General features: G+C 28.9%; 1 protein-coding gene across 10 annotated transcripts in view; it reads left to right on the plus strand.

The window, feature by feature from the left end:
* LOC142331023 (uncharacterized) overlaps window positions 1-24,718 on the plus strand; it is a 735,029-nt gene that overhangs the window by 360,265 nt on the left and 350,046 nt on the right. Inside the window, exon 1 of one of the 10 annotated variants that reach the window (XM_075376604.1) lies at window positions 21,820-21,893. The exons of the other annotated variants lie outside the window; for them this stretch is intronic. The gene's annotated coding sequence lies outside the window, so the exon portion shown is untranslated. Of the gene's footprint in view, window positions 1-21,819; window positions 21,894-24,718 lie in introns of those variants that run through there. 10 annotated transcript variants of the gene reach the window in all.

Consider the following 24,718-nt stretch of genomic DNA (forward strand, 5'->3'; position numbering starts at 1 on the left):
CCGTAAAGAAATTTATTACTTTAAATTCATAATATATATATATATATATATATATATATATATATATATATAAAACTAATATAGATGGGTAAAAAAGTGCGACAAGAATTATAAGTTAAGCAAGAATTTTGAAAAAGAAAGACCAAAATAATAGATCTCCCAATGTCATGAGAATTGATCGTAAAAAAGTACCAAAGATGTTAATATATTACACAGCATCATAAACCTGTTTTTTTTATTGATCAAAATTTCAGTGTGAACAAATATACATGCACACGCTCATGCAAAAGAAAAAAAAAACATGTAAGTTATATAATTTTTAACGCTTAAAAAAATAATCTTAAATAAGAAAGTTAAGTTAATAATTCTTAAATATTAAAAAAAAAATATATTTTTAAACAATAAATTAAAACACAATAATAAAAATAAAAAAATAAATTATGTTCAAGGAAAGAAAATAAACAAAAAAAGTGAAGTTATAAGTTTACAACTACTTAAAGTGGTTAATTTTCTATCACAATCTTTCAGTTCAATTTTAAACGTTCATAACTTAACAGAAGTTAGTAAAGTTCGAACAGTAAAGACGTGTTACGCATTACATTATTCTCTTTTGTTTTACGATAAACTTAAAAAACTAAATAACAATAAAAATACACCAGAAAACTAAGTTGAGATTTTTATTCCTATTAAGTGAACAAAAAAGAAAAAAACAATATTTGTTACATTTAAAACAAATCTTTCTTTTGCTAGATTAAAAGTTATTGTAAAGAACTTTCTGAAAAAATAATTGTTTTTACTCCCTTGTACGAAGTAAAGGAAGTATTGTGATTACGAAAAATTTCAGTTTCCAGATTTCAATGGAAATATCCATTTTGACTTGTTTCGGCGTGACGTCTGTACGAGTATGTATGTATGTATATCGCATAACTCAAGAACGATTAGCCGTAGGATGTTGAAATTTTGGATCTAAGACTATTGTAACATCTAGTTGTTCACCTTCCTTTTTGGTTGCAATCGACTGAACCAAAAGTGCCCAAAAAAAAAAACAAAATCAATAAAATTGAATTGTGGACGTTTTCTCAATTGAAATAATAAGCCCTCATGAGAGCTTTTCAACAGTATATCGTAAGTGGTACTTATTTTCATTGCTTCTAGAGTTAAAGCTAAATAAAATTTTAATTAATGAAATATTTGGATTTTAGAGGAAGGCACATCGGTTCAAATCAGATTTCATCTCCTTTTTATAACTTTTTTTTTTTAAATTTAAATATATTGATTAATTAATAATTATTAACCTGTTATTGTAAAGAAAAATATTACGATGAATAATAATAAAAAATATCAGAAGTTTTTAATGAGATAAAGTTTTATGTACTTTTCATTTAAAAAAAAAAATTGTAAATGTAATTTAACAGGGGTACAAGGAAGTCATGTGTTGTCCACAAAGATTTTTTTTTTTTAATTATCAATTACTCGTAATTCAAATACGGACTAATCGTGTGTGGGTTATTAGGACTATCAAGAATTAACCACAAAAAAAATTGTTCTATTTTTAATTCCAGATAATCAAACAAGCTATATATCACAAAACACTACTTTATTAAAAAAATAAAATTTTAAACACATCTTTAAAAAACTACACGAAATAGTTTATTATATAAAACATTTGTAGATTACAGGAGATCTGGTGTAGTTCATTAATACCGTCTAAAAAATTAAAAGAAAAAGACAATAAATTACTTTAATGAGTCATAATACTCTAAACATAGGAGACCACAAACTAAGTCAGTGCTCGCTTCTCTCACCCTTCCCGTCTAGCCAGAAAGCTCGGCCCCTAGAGCCCCCCCTTCCTGCGGCCATTAAACTCATGCTAATGAGAATAATAATGATAAATAAAAATTAATGCCTTTTCAATTTATAAAAAATATCAGTGTAATATTATAATTTCTTAAGAGCAATAGTCTTGTAAATACAGGACCCGAAACTTTCAGTGATCTGAAGATTGCAGGTTTCAAAATAATCGGCCCCCATTTTAAAAATAGTAGTTATAGTCGTCCTTGGTACGGATAAAAGTTTATTTTTCTCGGTTCTTTACGTTATCCGACCATTACCACTACGGGGTGACCGTACTTAGTTTCTCATTTAAAAAAATATTTTTTCGTTTATGTGTTTTAGTCTAATAACTGAAGATATGTGCAACCATATCGCGTCACATATACAGTAACATTGGCATAGCTGTGCTGCTTGAATCACCGTCGCACCAATTAAAAAATTTTTAAAAACCCGAAAACGGTTTTAAAAAAATTATTTGAAGAGAATTTGCAAACCCAAATTGCGTTAATATTTCTTTTAGTATAATCGGAAATGTTGAAAATTTGCAATCATTGTTCAAAAATGTTATATCTTTCATCTCTTTCATGGTCGAACGAAAATCAAGCTAATTCTTAATTTTTTACCGAAAAATTTGAAATGTAAAATTTTATATTATCCCATTTTAACCCTTTAAACTGGGAATTTCAAAAAATCCTTACACCGTAACAAGAACTTGTATACAAATTTTCATCTTCATCAGTTTTTGTTTGGCATTGATAATGATTCCTTAAAAAATTAAGGAATAGCTTTGTTAACCAAATCCAACCGTCCTAATTTTCCAGGTAGTATTAGAGTGCTAAAAGATCATGAGACATTTAAAGGGGTTTTGTATCCTGGGTTAAACGTACTATGCATTTATCTGGTTTGCCTATCCGAGTAATTTTCTTTCCTTAATTGTTTAAAGCTCGAAAACCGGGGTTTATTTCATACATAGACTAATCTCATTGAACCCTTTCGAAATTACTAAAAAAAAATTTCCCTTGTCCACTTTCCCTTAGTCTCTCAGTCATCTTCTGATAACTTTTTACTTCTAAATAGTTTTAAATATTTATAGAGAAAAAATAAATACATTTCACATTCTGCATTCTTTTTATATTCTACATTCAAATCTTTTGATACTTATAAAGATGTCTATGAAAATATTATCTTAATGTTAATAATATCCTGTTATAAATTTAAATAATCGTAAAGAACAGCTATTGATAAAGTTGAATAAGTTTCTTTTGCAACTCTACAAGAACCTTCTTCTAATGGGCTTATATTAATTAATATATAATATTTATTAAGTTTGTAATTAATTTTGGTAATAAAACTTTAAGAAATTTACGGTAACAGCTAATAAATGCATAAGTATTTTGAAAAGCCGATTTACGTTAATGTATAATAATAGTAATAGTAGTATAATCAGTGAAAATGAACTGAATATGCGTCAGGTATTAAAGAAAGTTTTGTTAAGTAAAAGTAAGAAAAAAGAAGTATAAAGAAGTTTTGGTTTTAATACAGTCTCCTTATCATAATTTCAAAGTACTCTTTTTGAAACTGTTGTTAATATTATTATTGTAATAAAATTAATTTAATGGAAACATATAAACTTTAGTAAAATTATATCCATGATAAGGGTTCATTAAAAAAAAATAAAGATGAAATAAATGAATAAATAAGGTGAAGTTAACAAAATGATAGAGGGATTGATAAATGTATGACATTGTAGAGAAGATGATGATGAATAAGAAGAGGGGAAAAAAGGAAGAAGAAGTTACTATAAAACGAAAAATCAACCGTACATACATACACATCGTCACGGTTACGTTAAGTAATATTGATTCATAAAATACAATCTTTTCTTCTACTTAACTTCAACTTGTTTCATGGAAAAGTTATAGCTGACTTTGTCAACTTAATTAACTTTCTGAAGAAAAGTCTGCTAGTAAAGTAAGATTTATTAATTATCTTATGACGGTATACTTAACTGTTGTAGGCTATATCGGTGGAAAAGAAGGATTCAATTAGAGAGAGAGAGAGAGAGAGAGAAGTAAAGTAGAGAGTGAAAACTGAATAAACGAGAAGAGAAAGTAAGGCTATAAGAGAACAACTGATGGAAACAAAAATTACGGTTAATACTTTTCTTATTTTTATTAAGGAAGTTCTGGCTTTAAAGTTCCGTAACAAGAACAGTAAATACCTAATCATAAAACAGTAATGTTTTTTTACTTTTTTAAAAAGACAAAAAGAACCGCTTTGATGTTTTAAGGTTTTAAGTAAAATTGTACATTCCGTTCATTAACGTGGCCCAACTTTAAATTGGTTCCATTTTTTTTGTAACAACGCTTGGTTTTAGATTGCTAAGTGAATCGTAATACCCTCCCAACGTACATCTCAGCCGTATCTTCTCTACATTTTTAGAATCTCAACAAAGAATTGCAATAAGACGTTTCCAGTGTACACAGAATCCTTCTGTCTTTATCTCTTACCTTACAGAACTGTGAAATAATTCAGATCTCATGAAATCTTTACCTAAGCTAAAGTAGTTGAAGTCTGCCTTCTTTTTTTCTCCTATGCTTTCCCATCGATAAGTCAGTTTTAACACAACCAACTAATGATCCTATCTTTTAATTCTGGTATATTAAATAGAATAAATCTTTTTTTTTTTATATAAAAGTTTGTAACCTTTTTTTCCTTATTCCTTTATATTTTAATAAATATTTCCTTCCAAATTTTCCTGGACTTAATCGGAAAAAAATTTCACCACATTTTCTTTTCTTTATAGTAAAATGACTTCTTTCATGATGTCTATATGATGAAGAATCTCTTGAGGTTTTGATATAATTTTGCAGTTATATTATAAATAATAATAATAATTCAATTGTATTAATTTTTTTTTAATCTCAAAATAAAATTTTGATACAGTAATTCTTGCTGTCCACGAAAATCTAACTACTGCATCTCATATATCAAGATTATATTACTTTCCTCGAATCCTGGGTTACAAGTTGGAAAATAAAAATAAATGAAATAAAGTCGAAGCACGTCACGTTCACTCTTCGAAAGGAACACTGTTCAAATGTTTCTAACTTTAATATTCCAATTCCAAGTTCTCAAGACTGGAAATATTTAGGTTTCCATTTTGACCGACAACTTGACAAAACATATTAAATCTAAGCGGATACAGTTGACTCACTCCAAGTTTAAAAACATGTACTGGCTAATAGGACATATATCTCGTATTTCAGTAGAAAATAAATTATTGATTTATAAATCCATTTTTAAGTCTATTTGGATTTACGGGCTTCAATAGTGGGGTCCAGCAAACAAATTAAATATTGACATCATTGAACGCTACCACACAAAAGCACTGCGATAAATGCTACACATACCCTGGTACATAAGGAATAACCTCAAATATAATGATTTTAAATTGCAAACCGTTCGACAGGAAATCTCTCTTGCCAGCCTATCATATCAAAATCGTTTGGATCGGCATCCAAATTTTGTGGCAATCAAATTATTGGATAAGGCGATCATTTTTTAAGATTGCTGAGAAATCTTGATTTGATTTATCGTTTCAATTAGGTAACTTTATAGTCCGGCCTAACGGAGTGCTTTTTTATTTAATTTCTTTTTTCTTCGTTATTATTATTATTAAGTCAAAAACCCCTGGATGGCTGCTTAATGTTGGTTCAAATAGATCTTATTTACTTATTGTTCAATTCTCTTATTGAACAGATTGTAAAGTTGCTTTGACGTTAAAAAAATAAAAATAAATAAATTGAAAATTGAAAGTAAAATAAAATTTAAAATCGGTTAAAATATTTAAAAAAAAAAAAACTAGTAAAGTAAATATGATCACAAACAATCACATGTAGAGAGGCTACCATCGAAGCTCCGCAAAAGTTGCATATTAAAATATTCCTACACAGAAAATTTAATGTAATACACAAAGTAATGTAAAGTCAGAGAGTAATGATAAGTCAGAGAACAATAACATTGCTAGTTCTGAAACTATCAAATAAACAAATCGAAGAATTAATGAACAAGAGAAACGATTAAACACCAAGAGAAAAAAATGAACATGAAACTAAAATTAATTACGAAAGAATCCTATCTAAAATTTAACAAAGAGAAATAATAAAGTGATAGTTTTAACTATCAGATAGGTCTAGTAGTCTACTAACGGTAGTTAGCCCACGGGTTGACCCAGAGATAAAACTCGTCATTGCAAATCAGCTGATTTCGAAATCGGGAGTTCTAATCTTCAAATCTTAATAATGCCAATTACTTTTAAACGAATTTGAATACTAGATCGTGGATATCGGTGTTCTTTGGTGGTTGCGTTTCAATTAACCACACCTCAGGAATGGTGACCAAAGACTACATTTCATTTACATTCGTACATATAATCCTCATTGATCCTCTGAAGTTAATACCTTACAGTGGTTCCGGAGGCTAAACAGAAAAAAGAGAGTGAGAGAAAGGTAAAAATCATCCTTGATGTTGCTCAAACTCAAATCATATAGTCACCAAGTTCCAACATGTGGAGTCGTTTTAACCTTCTAATGTCTTCTCTGTTATCTACAATTAATAGCTAAATAATTCACGTGCTTGTTTAGTCGCAGCTTGTATTTTGTACCGAATTCTGTGTTTCTTCTTGAACGATCTCCCTGTTTTTTTACAAACCAAGGCGTCTCTGTTTTGCTCCTCAGTAAAAAGTTTTAGATCGCTGTATTATATCGAGTTACTGCTGTTTGCAGTACCCAAGAGCTGTATCCCATAGGTCCAAATCGGTTTCAGAATAGTCGTTTCATATTGTTTCACTACGGTCGCTTGTTAGATAATGAAAGTTGTGACCTCTTACTCAGCAACCAGTATATTTCCTTAAACTTTATATTTTGTTGTTTTCTCTTTGTCTTTACATAGACCTTCCATTTCAGAGGATGATCAAGATGAAGACCATAGTACCGCACACTTTGAGCATGCTGAATGAAAACAACATCGAGGTGGATCCGTAGGCAATCTCCTTTTCTTATTGCGAAATGTCACATGACTCGACTTCGCTTGATTAACCTTAAATATTCCATGAAGTTAGCCATCCGTAGTCCAGTTCAGATTGGAGTTTATTTAAAGCTAGATTTGGGTCAACATCGACAGCTAAGATAGCCGTGTTATCGACAAATGAAGCAACAGTGAGATAATCTGGTGTCGTAATGTCCGCTTTGAAGGTGAAATATAAAAATTAACAGTTTTATTTTATATTATCTTACTTCGTTGTTTGACTCTTTTTTTGGACATTTGGTTAGATCAGTTCTTCTAAGGTTTGTTTTTTGATATTATCTTATAGTTTCCTCTTATTATAATATTTCTTTTTTGGGGGGAAGGGAATAAAAAATTACGAAATTTAAAACAATTCCTTTTTTTTTAAATTTTATTTTGCGAATATGAAGAAAACATTTCTTGGAGGAAAGTGTATTTCTTTTGCATTCTCTTACGAAGATTGCGTTCTAAACTTATTCTAACAGGTTACAAGTTCTTGTAAATATTTTTTTCAGTAACTAAGGAATAAGGGAGATTAAAATGAAACTATTATAGTAAAAAATCTCCCCTTGATGATTTCATTATAAACCAGTAATTTCATGACATCGATATCATGTAACGCAGATAAAACACCAGGACATATTTATGTAATATATCAAAATATATCGTTGTCATCATCAGACTTCATTTATCATTTCAGAGTTACAGATAATCTTTTGTTAGTTGTCTTTACCATATATTTCTATTCATTTAAAAATGCATCATCATTTCTCTGCTACCGTTTCCCATATCTTTTACGTTATCAGTAGGTCCTTTATTCTCTACCCTAAGCATTCTTACTAATTATATCTATCTTGCTTTCTATAGCTTCCCTTTTACATACACACTTTATTGATAGGAAATCATTCTTTAAGTTTAATTCTATAACCATTCACATTTTATGCTTTTCTAAGTTATCTTCCTTCTTTATTTCGCGGTTTTTTATTTTTAATTTATCTGCACAAAATTCTGTATATTACTGTAATACCCTAGTAAAAAAAGTTTTAAAAATGTTTAAATCCTTCAAAGAACTTTACAAAAAAATTCACCTTAGCAGGTTATTATAATTGGAAGGGGTCTATCATGGCTGATATTGATAAAATTATAAAACTTGCTCATTAAAACCCACATAATCTATATATATATATATATATATATATAAATCTAGTGTTATTTGTGAGTCTGCGTTTTCATAATTACTCAATTGTTAGAGCTAAAGGTTTTTTTATTAAGTTCTGGGACCACTTTAGGTATTGCTTCAGAGGATGAGGTGACTGTTTTGTAGCGTGTGAAAATGCCACGCCTGATCGGGATTCGAACCCGGGACCTCCGGATGAAAGGCCGAGACGTTACCACTTGCACCACGTTGGCCGGCAGTTTTTATACCTAGAAAGAGCATAAGACTACTATCGTTACGAAATGTTTCACCATTTCAAGATGGTGACAATTTTAATGGCTCACGGTTATAACTATACGTTCTTTGTCGATAATTAACTTTACTATGGTCAAACAGTAAATCAAATCAAATTCGGAGACCATTTGCAGTATTTGAAATTAGAGTAGTATTATTATAAATTAAATTTAAAAAAGTCTCTTATTCGATATTTCTTTTGGTTATCGTTAAAAATAACTTTAAAGGGGCAACTGTGTGTAGCGTAGCAGCTCAGCTAACACAGCTACTGTTACTGTTACTGTGTGTGTTCGACACGACATTGATGACCGTGTTGTTACGATTTGATGACCGTGTTGTAATGCCGATTTTGTACACACACACACACACACACATATATATAATTTTTTGCCTGTATTTCTGTGGATAATACTGAATAAATGTACATCATTTCAGTACTACTTTTTCTAATCAATCATATCCCATCCTGACTTCAGAATTATATAAATTTTAACAAAAAAAAAAAAAAAAATATATATATATATAAATATATATATATATATATATATATAGATGGATCGTATGGTTTTTGTTTTTGTCTAACTCACAGATATGTTTGTTTAAAATCTCAATATTAAAAAAAATTAACTTTTTTTTTTTTTAATAAGATTCTCTTTAAGAAAATAAATCACTCAAATTTCAAAGTTTAATGCAAAATTAACTGGTTAGTAAGTAGGTGGCAATTGTTTATTTTCAATTTGGAGTTGATTTCATAAAATTTAATTGAAATATATATATATATATATATATTTTAGTGAATTTTTTTGTAAAAAAAAGTATGTTACATTACGTTAAAAAAATCATATTTTAGAAATATAAAAATGAAATAATATATAACTTTAAAAGATACTAAAAAAATTTATCGAATAAATTAAATGATTATATAGTGGAAGTTATTTTTAAATATTATAAGTTTGTTTTATAAAAAGATAAATTTTTATCTTTTATTATTTAAATTGGATAGTTTAATATAAATTTGCATTTAAATTGATTTATCGTCGCTTAAAAAATAAACAAAATAATGATATATAGAATTTAAAATAGTATAAATTTTAAAAACCTATTTCTTAAATATCAACAAAATGAAATGAAACTGTAAATTTCACGAGTTATAACCTCACATTAATCATGTTTTAATTATTTTTAACTGGACAAACATGTTATATGAGTTGCTTCATCGTTTTCTAATTTACTAAAGTATTCAAAAAACTCAAAAATTTACCTTTAAAGCTTAATTATATTAAAATATTTAGCTTTAAAAAGATATAGATTAAAAGAAAAGATTTTGAATGACACAATAGTGTGATAAAAATTAATTATTCCACTTAGCATAACTTAAGACCACACCGTCTTAATGTTAGATTACTATAAAATTTTAAAATTAGAATAAGATGTAAAAGTAAAAAATTAAAAAAAATAAATAAGAGTTTTAACAAAAGTTAGTTGCTTAAAATGTTCCTTTACTTTAAGCATTAGGCCAACCGAAGTTAAGTTAAATAACCTACCTGGTCTGGATAGGTCGACCACCCACCTGTAACCAGTCAATCTAAATTAATTACACTCGTCGCTTACTCAATTTAAAATCTGTAATCTTTATATAATCACGTGTATTTATAAGAACTACGCAATCAATCTTAATTGTAGTAAATTGGACAAGTAAAGTATTGTTACTTTCATAAAGAACATTTTTATCATATTTTATTATCACTCACTTTTTCTTACTTATTTCTTATTTTTATATATACATATCGTTTTTATGTATTTATAAATAATTGGTAAAGGTTTAAAATTTCTCCGATACTGTGCTAACACTTTTTTTTCTAATTTACAAGATTAAGTTGGTATAAGTTATTCTAATGAATATATTTTTATAAATATTCAATAAAACAGCAAATTAAAAAAAAAATGATTATGTAAGTCTAAAAAAAAACTTTTACTAAAAATTGATTTAAAGGTGGCTCCCATCTTTATTTATACATTTTTCAATTCGAGTTTTTATATTTTTTGTAATATTATTTGTTAAAAAATTAAATTAAAATCATACAATTTTTATTACACTAATAAATTAGTTTTACAAATTTTTATAAATCTTTAGTAGTATTTATTTGGATCTACCAGGATGGTCTACGGTGAACGCGTCTTTACAAATCAGTTTATTTGGAAATCGAGAGTTCCGGCGTTCAAGTCCTAGTAAAGGCAGTTAATTTACTTTTATACGGATTTGAATAGTAGATCTTGGATACCGATGTTCTTTGGTGGTTAGTTTTCAATAACCACACATCCCAGAAATTATCGACATGAGTCTGTAAAAGACTTCACGTCAGTTACACTCATACATATAATCCTCATTCATCTTCTGAAGGAATACCTCATGGTAATTCCAAGAGGCTAAACAGTTAAAAGAAGTAGTATTTATTTGGATTATTTTTAAATAATAAATTAATATTTTTTTCTGTAACATTCGATATTTCTTTTATTACATTTAATATTCTTATTTTTATTATACAAAAAGAGAATGATTCACAAAAAAATGTAACAGATTTTCACGACATGTTCTACTAGTGAAAATTAAAAAGAAAATTCATATATACGTAACGAATTTCGGCTAGTGAAAGACTTCACCCTAATTTCCGTACCGAAGTAAAATTCTTGGGACCTATATTAAGGGGGTAAATTTAGTGATCTTATATTAAATTTGACTTGAAAAATTGAATAAAAAGGCCCCGAGATCATATTTTTAGTAATTTTCGAGAAATTTTAGATAAAAGCCTATAGAACGTGCTTCAAATACCCATTTTTTATGTCTGCCGTAAAATACATTTGTTATATGGGTAATAAATAATCAAAGATTTTAAAGAAAACCTTGGTACACAATTCGATTCTGAGTAGAATGATGCAATAAAGTCCTCAGATACTAAATACAAACGTAAGAATTTAAAAGTTAAAAAACCAAAACATATCAAAATTTAGCAGATTTTAATTATGTTTTAAAGAAACAAAATTTTCAATATCAAAATTAAAATTCTCTACAAGTTTGGTTGAGATGTCGTTTTATTCGTAATAAAATATTATAATATAAAATAAATTCATTATTTTTTTTTTCACAAAACAATATAAGTATAACGATATTAATGATTTAAAAATCAATGTGGCTGTCATTTTGAAATCAGCTATCGAAAAATTTATTTATTTTTTTTTTTTTATTAAAAATATTAATTTTATAAATGTACATAGAATTTTATTAAAAATGTCAAAACTTGTTTGATATATAAGAATTTATATTACAGAAAAAATAAAAAACCGGTTGATAGATGGAAAACCTAAGCGTTTCCGGGGATATTCATTAATTCATATTCGTTTTGGTCTTCTTTGAACTACGGGGAACCGGTTGCTTGATGTTCAGCTTGTTCTTCTCAGACCTTTTTCATCTTTTTACTATGATTTCTCTTCTGTTGGTCAGTCCACTTCTTGGGTGTCCTCGGTTTGTTATCTTTGTCTTTCAAGTTCTTATATCTGTCGATTATTTTCTTGAATTCATCTCTATCTTGTATGATGTCTTCTGTAATTTACATTTCCTCTAGTTCCTTTTGCGTTTTTTTTTTTTTTAATCCTGTTGGTCGTTGCTTCCTGTGTAAGGTGTTTGAAGATTCTTTTGATCACCTTGTCGACATTCATTCTTTTGAGATGTCCGTAGAATTTTGCGCGTCTCTTCCGCATGGTCAAGATCCTGCATGATTGTAGCGGCTCTCGTTCGTCCGTATTTTCTAGGTGCCGTCATCTGTTTTTCTTGGTCCTTCCAGGGAAATAGTTATAAACCTTTTTCTTCTTATTTTGATGCTAAATTAATGACAAATTACAATAATTTCTTCGGGTATTTCTGGGACACCTATGTATATGTATATATATTTAAAATAACGTATCGGGAAATGAAGATAACAATGAAGGAACTGGTTGACTGATCAAATAAATAACCTAGAAGCTGAACTACACAAAATATCTATGTCTAAATTGGGTCAGCCTGCTAGTATTTCACTCATTCGTAGCTGAACACCGCCAGAATTTTGCAGTTAGAATCCTTTGAAAAATAAGTCCTCAAGTTCTGGCTTGTCTACATCAAAAGAATTTAATAAAGCAGTCTTCTTAAATCAGCCCCTCCGAAATCATCCACTCCACAAATTAAGAGAAAACCCTCCTTTAGATGACGAAAGGCCTTCAGTTCTACGATATTACATTGCTACCGTATAAAACTGAGTTGATATAGGTTAAAAATTATCTAAATCTAACAAGAAAACAGTTGCTTCCGACTCCCAGTAAAACAACGAAAAGTTTTCGAAAGGTCTTAAAATTAAAATAAAACAAGAAGAGACCACTAGTGAAGAATCAGATGTTGTAGTATCCTCCGGTTCGTCCGAACTTAATATGCCTCCTGGAGATACTCCAACATAATGTGATGCTGGATGTATGTCTTGGAATATTAAATTTTCAAATGACACCCTAACAGGCGAATGTTGGGTGATCTACGCTATGTTTATCAGTGAGCATATTTTCAATATTTTCAATGATTTTTGCCAACTAATAGACTAAAAAAATTAATAATTTTTTTTTCTGAATTCAAGTAGACCTCTCCTTTAGTTTTACTGGGATTTTCACACGATTTTTTCAATTTCTAGTCTAAGAATCGAAGAAAACTCATTAAGTTATCCATGTAACTTAATATATTAGTTCCTATTATTATAAGTTTTAATATATAGTGTAATTTACAAATGTAAAATGTTTTCTGTATTTTAATTTCGTTTTTTCTCTTTAAATTAGCGTTAATTTGGTTAGATACTAGCGGGTCTGCTTTAGGATACCTTTTTTCAAAATAGACTACATATTCTACTTTGCCACTTTTCTTCATAAAGAGCAGTATTAACAAAAATTTTCTCCCGAGAAATTTTTTTCTAATTCTAAATAAAATACATGCAGTAACTAAATAAAGGTATATACCACAGGTATTTTGTAATTTTGTTTCTGATTCTCTGAAACAAAATGAGCTTACTTCTCTGTTTATCAGATAATACAACGATTATTAATTACAGCAATATTAACAGTAACTTTTGTAACAAAATCAGTTTTTATTTTAGAATGATAATGAATTTTGTTTTTTCCTCTACTCTTTTCCATGTTTTACATTGGTTTACCCTCCAGGAAAATTTAACATGACTGAAAAATATAATGTTTTAGGCTGTCTGTGATAAAGGAAGGAAATAATTTTATTAATTTTTGAACAGATAATAAAATATAAGACTTAGCTAATTGTTATCTTGAATAAATAATTTTTTTTTAATTTTCTTGTAATATGTATTCCATAAAAGAAAAAATGAAAGAAGTTTTAATTCATATTTCCAACTTAAATATTTTCATTTTTCCATTTAGTCTGTAATAATAATTATGAAACATGTTTTAGCGGAGTTCGATTTTTTTTAAAATAATGTAATAATAATAATAAGGGTCCTGGGTTGGAATCCCGGTCAGACGTAGCGTTTTTCAACGCTACAAATTTCCATTATCATAGGGAAAATGACTGAAGCAGTCGATTCCCGCCATCTTACAAAAAATAAACAAATAATAATAGTAATGATTTGTTTCATGTTTCTTTCTTTTTCTATTACGTTTCTTGTCTTACTAAAAAAATCCTTTGTTCTTCAGAAAAATGATTTCCTATGAAATGCTCAATTTTTAATTATAATTTTAACTGTATTTTATTGAAAAAAAATTGTTTCAAACAACGGAATTGTCCATTCTTTACGATCAGAAATATCGTTAAATTTTATATTTATTAAACACAGTATTTATGTTATCAGCACAATAAATACATGGATAGCTTTTAGATTAAAAATTAATCTTTCCATTATGTTACATAGATTTTTTTTTGAAGTAATATTAACTATGTCACAAGTACAATGTTGGAAAAATTATATCGTTACAAAAAATTATTTGAAATATCTTTCTTTCTTTTCATAAAATACATACGAAATACTAGCAGACCCGACAATGCTTCACTATTGCTAGATTTGAGTATATAGATAGATTAAATGAACACAATTGAAAGTTTGATAAAACAATAACAAAATGAACATTACGGAACTTCACAAAATTTTACCTTTCTCTTTTCCCCCGTTTCCTTTCCTTCCCCCTTTTTCTTTTTCCTGTTTTATTTCTTCCATTTCCTCATTTTCCCTTTTCACATTTTCATTTTAACGTATCCCCTTTTCCACATTTCTCCCTTTCCCTTTTTCCTTTTTTCCCTATTTCTCTTTCCCTTATTTACCTTTCCCATTACTCTTTCCCTCTTTCTACTTTCCTTTTTTCACCTTTCCCCTTTCCATTTCCTTTTCCCGTTTTTCCTTTACCCCATTTTCTCCTTCCCTTTAACCTTTTCAATTTTTTCCTTTTCCGATTTTTCCCTTTCTCAACGCATAAATCGGTCCAGTAGTTTTTTTTTAGTTTTATAGCGGATAAACATATCGGAAACACTGAAACGGAATAAAATATTTTGTGTGTTGCTTTTACGTCCAACAGATTGCGTTGTTTTTAAAAAAATCATGTTTTTACCTGTCACACGTGTGACAATTAGGTATATAAATAGTAGGTACATAAAAACACGCGGGTATTCAAATGCAACATTGTGTCAAAATTTCGAAAGAATTGGTGAAAAACTTTCGGTGATTTAAGATTTTGAACAAACGAACATTTACATTTATATATATATATATATATATATATATATATATATATATATATATATATATATATATATATAGAGTGAGAGAGAGGGAGCGAGAGAGAGGGACTGTGTGTAAAGAACTCAATAAAAATGTAACTAAATAAGAGGTTTTAAGGAAAAAATATTAATGCTTCTTTTATGGTTTATTTGAAAAACTTAAGTGAAATTAAAAAATAAAAATAATAAGAGTAATTTTTGAGTTTCATCATGAATTATTCTGCTCGTTCAAATGAACGAAACAAGTTATCTAGAATCCAAAAAAAAAACAACCTATATAACACATTTCTGTAATTTTTAAACATTTTACGGTTATCGAATGATATAATTTTGAAAAGTATAATTAAAATCACTCACATCGTTTAGTTGTCAAATTATTATTATTATTTTATTTATTTATTATTTTTTTAAAACAAAATAAAATACGGATTACGAGCTATCCAATAATTACGTCACCATAAAATTATAACTTTTAGATCACCAGCAATGTATACGTGAGGATCCATTAGCCATTATTAGGAGCTTCTTTCTCTACTACGTAAGATCTAATTTAATAACTAATTAAAGGGAAAGAATAAATATGAAAATTAATTAAAACAGTTTTGATTTTTTCCTTTTTAAAAAAAATTTAATCATTTACTTTCATTATACTATAAAAAAAAACCATTGTATTACTTGCGTGTATTTTCTCGAATAATACAAATAAATTATAAAAAAAGAGAAAGATTTACCGGAAAATAATGTTTTTAGAACTAAATATATGTAATAAAAAAATACGAAATAAAAGTAAAGCAAATAAACATTAATTTTTTTTTTGTCGACGCAAATACTGGCACCATGCAGGATCTTTTTAATTACATTTTGATTACGATTCATTTTGATTACGAACTTAAACGAGTTCTCTTCCAAACATTAGACTATTATTATTTTATTTTTTTTGTCCGTATTCCTTTATAAATTATTATTATTATAGGATTTTAATATTTAAATTATAATTGCAAGACTTGAATGAATTTGAAGACAAGTTTTGTGTTTACGTACCGGTGAAATGATACGAGTTTTTATATGTATTCATCAGTAAACGCAATTGAATTTTAATAATATTTCCAAGCATAAAAAATAACTTTCTAACACTGATTACATAGTGTTGACTTCAAAACTTCGGGATTAAAGAAACTAAAAAAATTATTCTTTTACTTTTAGTTCGTTTTATATCGATTTGTAACTAACTGAAATTAATTTTTACTTTCTTGGTGTCATAGCTTTACAGCTACGCTACAAAAAGGGAGAATGATAATCAATAAAAATATATGGTGTACAGGTTATATTGCACTTCTCAATGTTTCATGACTCAGGAAACCCCCCCCCCAAAAAAAAATCCCTTTTGGCACCGGAAGGCCCAGGTAGATTTCACCGGTGTTAAGTAGGGTATAAAAAAAGATTTCCACCTTAAAGTTAAAGTGACATTTACTTAATACGGCAATAGTTACATGTGAAAAAAATTTCACATGTTCAGCATACGACAAGCCCCAACTTATAATTCCAGTAAAATTTTGGTCATCCCTTGCCGTACGAGTTGGTCATATCAAAAATCGTTTCAGACAAAATTTTAGGTAATATCTAGAGGAGTAACAACCACTTTAAACCGATTCAATACTGTGTCTATTAAAAGAGGTATGATTTTTTTATCTTTGAAACCCCATTTTTTCCACCCCCTGGGCCAGTGGTTCAAAATACCTTACAAGATATCAAAAAACCTTGCTTAGATAAGTTTTAGGCCCTAGTCCAAAAAATAGTAGAAACTTTAAACGAATTTGATAGTTTACATAATAAGAAAGTTATAGCGATATTTTGTTTTTTTCGAAAAAGCTCCCCCCACCCATTTCCAATCCCATGATCCGATTTTGGCCGTTAACAAACTCGACCGAGAATTTTGGACACATTATTTTTAATGATCAATTTGAAAGTGATTGGCGCAAAATTACGGCAATTGTCGTGTTCACAAGAAAGTGTAAATATGTATAAATATATATATATTTATAAACTTTTGAGCTGATGGTGGTTTTGGGGTCTGGGGGATATGAAACGCGAAGATATGTCATTCCGGAAGTTGAATCATGGTACCCATACAATAGGTAGCTTACTTATGAAATCTACCTAAAACATTAGGACTGTCCAAAAATATAACGAAATAAACTATTTTGTAATTTGGGGGGGGGGGGGGTTACCCATTTACAACCCCTTAAAATTAAACAATTCATTCGGTTTGAAAAATAGATATTTTACGTAAAAAAAAAAAAATAATAAAATAAAATAATTTATTTTTAATTATTAAAGATCTTTTACTGATTTTAAATAATAGTCCATTTAAAACCACTTGTTTGTATTAAACATCGGACCTTTAATTATTAAATACCACGTCATTATTTACAAGTTATTTAAATGTATAGTGATGCGTTGAGATTGAAGTGTAAGCTGCCCTATGTTATTCGTATTCTATTATAATAAAATATTAAATTTAAACTTGTTTTCATATTATAATTTATTATAAGGAACTGACTACACGTGTAATATTCGTATTTTATTTTATAAATCTTGTTTTTATAAGATAGGCATTTTTAATATTATTACGTTCTATTAAGTGAAATGTTTTATCTCTTTAATTTTTAAATAAAAAATATAATAATATTTTTTATTACTTTAGACAGAACACTGGATTATAATTCTTTTTTTGTCAAATGTCGACATTAGAATATAAACAACAAATATATATATATATATATATATATAAAATCTTTACTTCAAGGTTTTATTTTTTTTCTGTTTAGCCTACGAAACTACCGTAAGGTACTTCAGAGGATGAATGGGGATGATATGTATGAATGTAAATGATGTATAGTCTTGTACAGTCTCAGGTCGACCATTCTTGAGATGTGTGGTTAATTGAATCCCAACCACCAGAACACTAATATCCACTATCTAGTATTCAAATCCATAAAAAGTTATTCTTGCCTTAGCTAGGATTTGAACCTTAGAACTCATGACTTCGAAATTTGCTGGTTTGCGATGTCGAGTAACCACTGGGTAACCCGGTCAATTAAGATTGCTGCTCTTCAACATCTGCGTTGTCGAATTGTTACAGCAGTGAATTCAATAACTAAGGAGCAGTTACCAATAAAAATAATTTGGAATCAATTAAAATAATTAATTCTTATTTATAAATCTCGATTTTTATATCCTTGTAAGAAGTATTGCGATTGCGAAAAATTTTGGTTTTCAGATTTCAACAAAAATTTCCATTTGACCATCCCTGCATCCATTTTGATTATTTTCGGCATGACGTCTGTATGCACGTATGTGCGTGTGTATCTCGCATAGCTGAAAGACGATTAGGAGTAGAATGTTGAAATTTTAGATTTAGGACTGTTGTAACATCTAATTCTGCACCTCCCTTTTTGATTGCAATCAACAGTACCAAAAGTTTTCAAAAAAGCCCAAAATCAAAATGATTTTTTTACATTTTTTTAATTGCAGTAATAAGCCCTCATTGAGAACTTTTCAACGATATATCGTAAGTGGTAATTATTTTCATTGGTTTCAGAGTTACAGCCAAATAAAATTTTAATTAATGAAATATTTTGCTCTTACAAGGGGAAGGTACATCGGTTCGAATCCGACTTCATTTCTTTTTTTTTTTTAAATGAAAAGTAGATAAAATTTAATTACATTATTAACTTCTGATTTTTTCATATTTTTATTTTATTTTGTTGTTATTGAATTCTTATTTATTGTAAAACTTTTTTTACCGTCAGAGGTTAATAATTATTAATAAATCAATATAATTAAATTAAAAAAAAGTTCAAAAAATATTTCACCGGTTCTAAGGAGGGGATAAAAAAATCTCCACCTTAGAGTTAAGAAAAACTTCAAATTTACTCAATACGAGAATGGTTGCATGTGAAAAAAGTATCACATGTTTAGCATACGACAAGCCCCATCTTACAATTCCTGCAACATTTTGGTCATCTCATGCCGTAAAGGTTGGTCATAACAAAATTGTTTCAGACAAATGTTTTAGGCAATATCTAGCGAACTAAGGACCCCTTTAAACCGATTTGATACTGTGCCTATTAAGGTTGGTGTTTTTTTTTCTTCAAAAATCCTGGACCAATGGTTGGTTATATAAAAACACTTTACTTACCTAAGTTTTAGGCCGTTACCCAATGAATCGTAGGAACATTAAACGAATTCGATATTTTACTTAATAAAGAAGTTGTAGCGATATTATGTTTTTTTCGAAAAAGCTACCCCATTTCCACCCCGAATTTCCGATTTTGGCTGTTACCGAACTCAACCGAGAATTTGGGTCGAGTTATTTTAAGAAACAATTTGAAGGTGATTGGCGCAAAATTACGGCATTACGTGTCCACAAGAAAGTGAAATATGTGTGTGTGTGTGTGTGTGTGTGTGTGTGTGTGTGTGTGTGTGTGTGTGTGTGTGTGTGTGTGTGTGTGTGTGTGTGTGTGTGTGTGTGTGTGTGTGTGTGTGTGTGTGTAAACCTTTAAGCTGACGGTGGTTTTTGGGTCTGGGGATGTGAAACGCAAAGATATGTCGAAATTTTCCGGAAGTGGAATCATGGTACCCATTACAATAGGTAGCTTTCTTTTGAAATCTACCTACAAGGAGGATATGTTCGTATTTATGTATGTACGCGTTTGTACGTGTATTTATGTATTGACGTGTTGCTTGTTTGAAGTATAATAATTTTGACTTGATAAATCGATTTTTTTGAGATTTTTTATATATACATACAGGGCAATGTTTTTGGCAAAATTTTCGGCTCAATATCTGCAGAAATTGGGGTGTTTTTTGAGGATTAATTTTCTCAGAATTTTGCAAATATAATTCCAGTTTATATTAACCTCAATACATGTATACATACTTAACTTACTATTTTTAAAAAAATTTGTCCCAAGAGATTTCCTTTCCCCAAAAATTGAAAAACTATATTTTTTAACCGAGTATGTCTTTCTATGTATAGTAGTGTATGCAATAAAAAAATACTTTGAGGGCAATGTTACGGGTGGGAGACCCGATCGAAGATTAAAAATATTAATTTTCGGAAATTTTCATCACTTTTTTTTTTTGTCTATTTATACACCTTATTTAACAGTTCAAATAATAAACTTTTAGTAATAATTTTACAAGAGAATTTCGTTATAATTCACCCCCACCTCAAAAAAAGAAATTTTAGGGAACATTTTATAAGTTGTATATCTTATAATGAAATTTTTTTATAGTTTCTTCCATTTATCATAGTAAACGTAGAAAAATCAAAACCTTTATTTTGAAGGTGATTTTGGAGGTGGGAAAACAGAAAAAAATTTAAAAATTACGATTTTTTTTAATTTTTAGAGCTTTTTTTTGGTTTATTTAAACATATAATGATAATTTTACTATAAAAATTCATCATAGATTACTCAAAAAGAAATCTTAGGTACATTTTATGATATATAATTATTTTTTCACTATATAAGAATAAATAACTAATGCCAGTAAACTATTATAACTTTGTTGTCGGCTTTTTTTAAAAATTGAGTTGAGAACCCAATAAGCGTTGCATTTATAAGGAAAATAGCCTTTCTTAAGTAATTGAAAAGGTAAAAAACTTACTGTTGAATAGGAATGCAAAAACTACGTAAAGAGATTGCATCGAATTTGAGATACTCGTTACTTGATAAAGTGTTATACGAGATAACGTTATTTCATATGTAAAGAATGGATATCCTTTGAATAATGTACTTTTACTCTACGGGTATATATGTTTATATATGTATATTCCCTCATTCATTATTGAAAAGATTATGTCAAGTGAGTTATAAATCAATCTGTTTCTTCTTTTTTTTGAATAAATAAGCACAAATTTTCCAACCAATTTTCTTGTATTTTCACATAAAAATACTCTGAATTTTAAAAGACGTAATGTTGAATCTCATTTTCTCTATAATAGCAGAATTCTAAGTCATGCCCTGTTGCTTGTTGTCAAAGAGTACACGTTCTTTTCTTTTCATTTATGTTATTTTAAAGATATAGCTTTAGTTTTATTTAACTGAAAGAATCTTACTAGAGAAAAATTACAAGAAATTCCATAAAAAAAAACCATGAATAGAATTGGTACACTTTGTAAACAGTAAGGCTTAACCATTCGTTAGGAAACATTTGAACTAAGAATCTTTGTATTTTCATTTCAAAGTCTGTTCTTAAAATATTTGATATCGACATATTAAACATTTATTAATCAACTTTTTTAGTTAATTAAAGATTTAAACTAAACATTCCCAAATAAAAATAAATATTAAAAAATGTAGTTCATTCAATCTTCTCAAATATAATTTAGTAAAAAAAAAAAAAAATAAAAAAAAAAAAAATTAAATTTATATTTTTTTTTTTATTGAATTAGAATATAATTTTCCATTCACGAGACATAAAATAGAGATTTTGGTTTTTTTTTTTTTTATTGTTACAAAACAACAATTTTGTTAATAACAGTTCTATTTTTTTCACAGAAAAAGTAAATAAAAACTGAAAAGGAAGATTTGTATTTTCCCGGCGAATATAGCGAGAATAACTGTCCATATTAAAAGATAAAGTGAGGTGATCAAGTGAAAAATGGGATATCGGGTTTTTTGTACACACTTACGTTTTAGGGTACAACTAGTTCATCTAGACCAAAAAAAGGTATGTACATGTATTTCCACTGCTTTTTAGCTAATGTTTCAAGATTGACAGAACCGTTTTTCTTCAAATTTGGCTCAAATATTTCTATATGAGACATTCATCGTAATAATTTTTTTCAAAATTTTTTTAGGGAGTGGCGGAAAAGACCAATTCTGATTTTTTTCTGAGGCATTTTTGAGGAAACTTTATTAAAGCGAAATTGTTACACGACTGCCCAAAAAGGAGTGTAATGTATTGAGGATGTGTGTATTATGTATTTTTGTTCTACCATACCAGTTCAACGTCTGAACCGATTTAGAAATACAACCCCGCGTTGGTATCCTTACGTTAGCGGGAGTGTCGTAGGCTATATAAAAAAAAATATATATATATATATATATATATACATACATACAAAAGACGTACTGTATACAAAATTGTTACCTGCACGCTCTTTAATTATCCTACATTAAAGAGCAATGGTTTTTTTTTATGCATCTGTAGTTTTTGCGCCCCCCCGGAGCTGGACACACAATTAAGCATAAACTGAGTCCAGAGGTTGCCTTCGCCTCAAACTACCTCGGAAGGACGCAAGGCCCCGCCAGGCAACCGGGATTCAGTCTTTTTGAATGTCACGCCTCACATAAGGAGTTCCCTTTTGGGAACTCCCCACCGGGACAACGATCTTGACCCCTCGCCTTTAGTGAGGAACCCCCAAAGGGATCCCCTCCGGTTCTACGGTCTTACAGTACCCCAATGGCATTCCAAAGGAGTCCCCACCCGAACACTGAATGCCATTGGGGGATGTAAGAACGTAGTCCCGGCGGGGATCCCTATGGGGGTTCCTCACTAGAGGCGAGGCGTCACGACCGGAGTCCCGGTGGGGAGTTCCTTTTTGGGAAGTCCACATTTGAGGCGTGTCATACAAAAAGGACGAGTCCCGGCTGCCTGGGCGGGGCCTTGCGTCCTTCCGAGATAGTATGAGACGAAGGCACCTCCCGGGGCTGAGTTTATGGTTAATTGTGTGTCCAGCTCCGGGGTGCGGGGAAACTAAGTGTAAAAAAAAAGAGTAATGTTTGTTACTCACACGCCTAACACGCTCAGAATGCGTTTATTTAAAAATCAAACGCGAATTTCAAAAACCATACCCAAAAGTTTCCAATTTCGACCGCTATTTGGTGAACTCTATTTTTTTTTTTTGGCAGATTTTTAACAGATTTAAAACTTGTTACTGCAATGAATACAGAGTGATTCCAAATTGCACGGCAATCTCTCCGCAGATGATTGTGTAGCCAAAAATAAGAAAAGATTTTCATATAAACACATGTCAGAAAACGGAAACTCGTTAGCGAGTTTCCGCTCGCAAAATATTTACTTATTTCTGCTCCCGCTGTGAAATTAAAATGTACTAAAATTTTTGGCATTCAAATCGAGCCGTAAGTTTGGTGCTTCCTTATGGTTTTTGATCTAAAAAGTTGAATAAAAGTGATCCGTGACATTTATCTCAGTTAGGCTTTTAAGAAAAAACGGGGTAAAACACGAAAAGGTTTCGTCGGAAAATACAAAAACCTTTTTCTGTATAACCCCGCGAGGCGAAATTCGTTAACGAACCGTTGTCTGACCTATGTTAATATAAAAATGTTTTCTTATATTTGGCCATAGATTCATCTCCGCAGAGATTGCCGTGCAATTTGAAATCAATCTGTTTATAAATAATGAAAAAAAGACTTTAAAAAGAGACTCCATATCTTAAAATGGAAATATATATTTTTTTGTTATTTTGCTCTATCTACGTTCGGCTTAAATATTTTTCAAAATTTTTTGTTGGTAGTTTATACTTTATATATAAGCTATCAAGAAATGTTGACAGCTTTTCTTAAAATGACAGTCTTCGTACCTAAAATGGAGAAAGGGTTTTGAGAATTTTTTTCTTATTTATATATATGAATATATAAAAAAAAAATTCTCTTAAAATTTTTTTCACATTTCTAAAAAATATGTATTTTATTTTTTTCTAAAACTTTTAATTTTTATTACTATTAGCCGTGTAAGTCATGAAATACTTTGCCAGTTTTTTTTTTATAAGGTGATAGGATAATCAGTTAAGAATTTACTACTTGAATATAAACAAATATTGTTTCATTTAAAATGAACAATTTTTTTTTTTAATAAAAATTTACATATCGTTTTGTCACGACAAACATTTAAAAAAATTATGGCTCGACATTAACAGTCACAATACTATGTAACATGCTTTGGCCAATCTGAGAATGTCACATTTAATATGGCAAACATTCCTAGGCAATTTATCATTAAAATGGAATTATTCCTTTCTGTTTTTGTTAGAATTTTTTTGCAACAGCAAAAGAAAAATTTCAGATATTCATTAAAATCTTTTTAATTTTAAAAAATACATTCATATTTGTTTCTTTTTTAACCATCTACCTTTTATGTGCCTTATTTGATTAAAAAATAAAGAAATAATTTAGATGAAACATAGGACACAATATTGATGTATATATATCTAATAGCATAATAGCATCAGTTAACGAGATATTCAGTTATGTCACATATTGGGAAATTTGCAGGAAAGTTTTTTCGCCTTGTCACACTTAATTAAGGCGGATTGGTTAATATCTATCTATCTGTTTGTGTAGTAATTTATTTTTGTTTATGTATCGCAAAACTTATCTAGTAATTTTTTTTTTAAATTATGAAAGAAGTTTTCAACTATATTTGATACAGCGTAGCCAGAGTTAACATCATTAACTCACAAAGCTTAGTGTTAGGGAAAAGTAACAAAGGAATAAAATTCAGTGGTTTTTTAACTGAGGTAATTGCAACAA

Source organism: Lycorma delicatula, chromosome 10 (genome assembly GCF_047948215.1).
Source record: "Lycorma delicatula isolate Av1 chromosome 10, ASM4794821v1, whole genome shotgun sequence".
In the NCBI taxonomy this organism is placed as follows: Eukaryota; Metazoa; Arthropoda; class Insecta; order Hemiptera; family Fulgoridae; genus Lycorma; species Lycorma delicatula.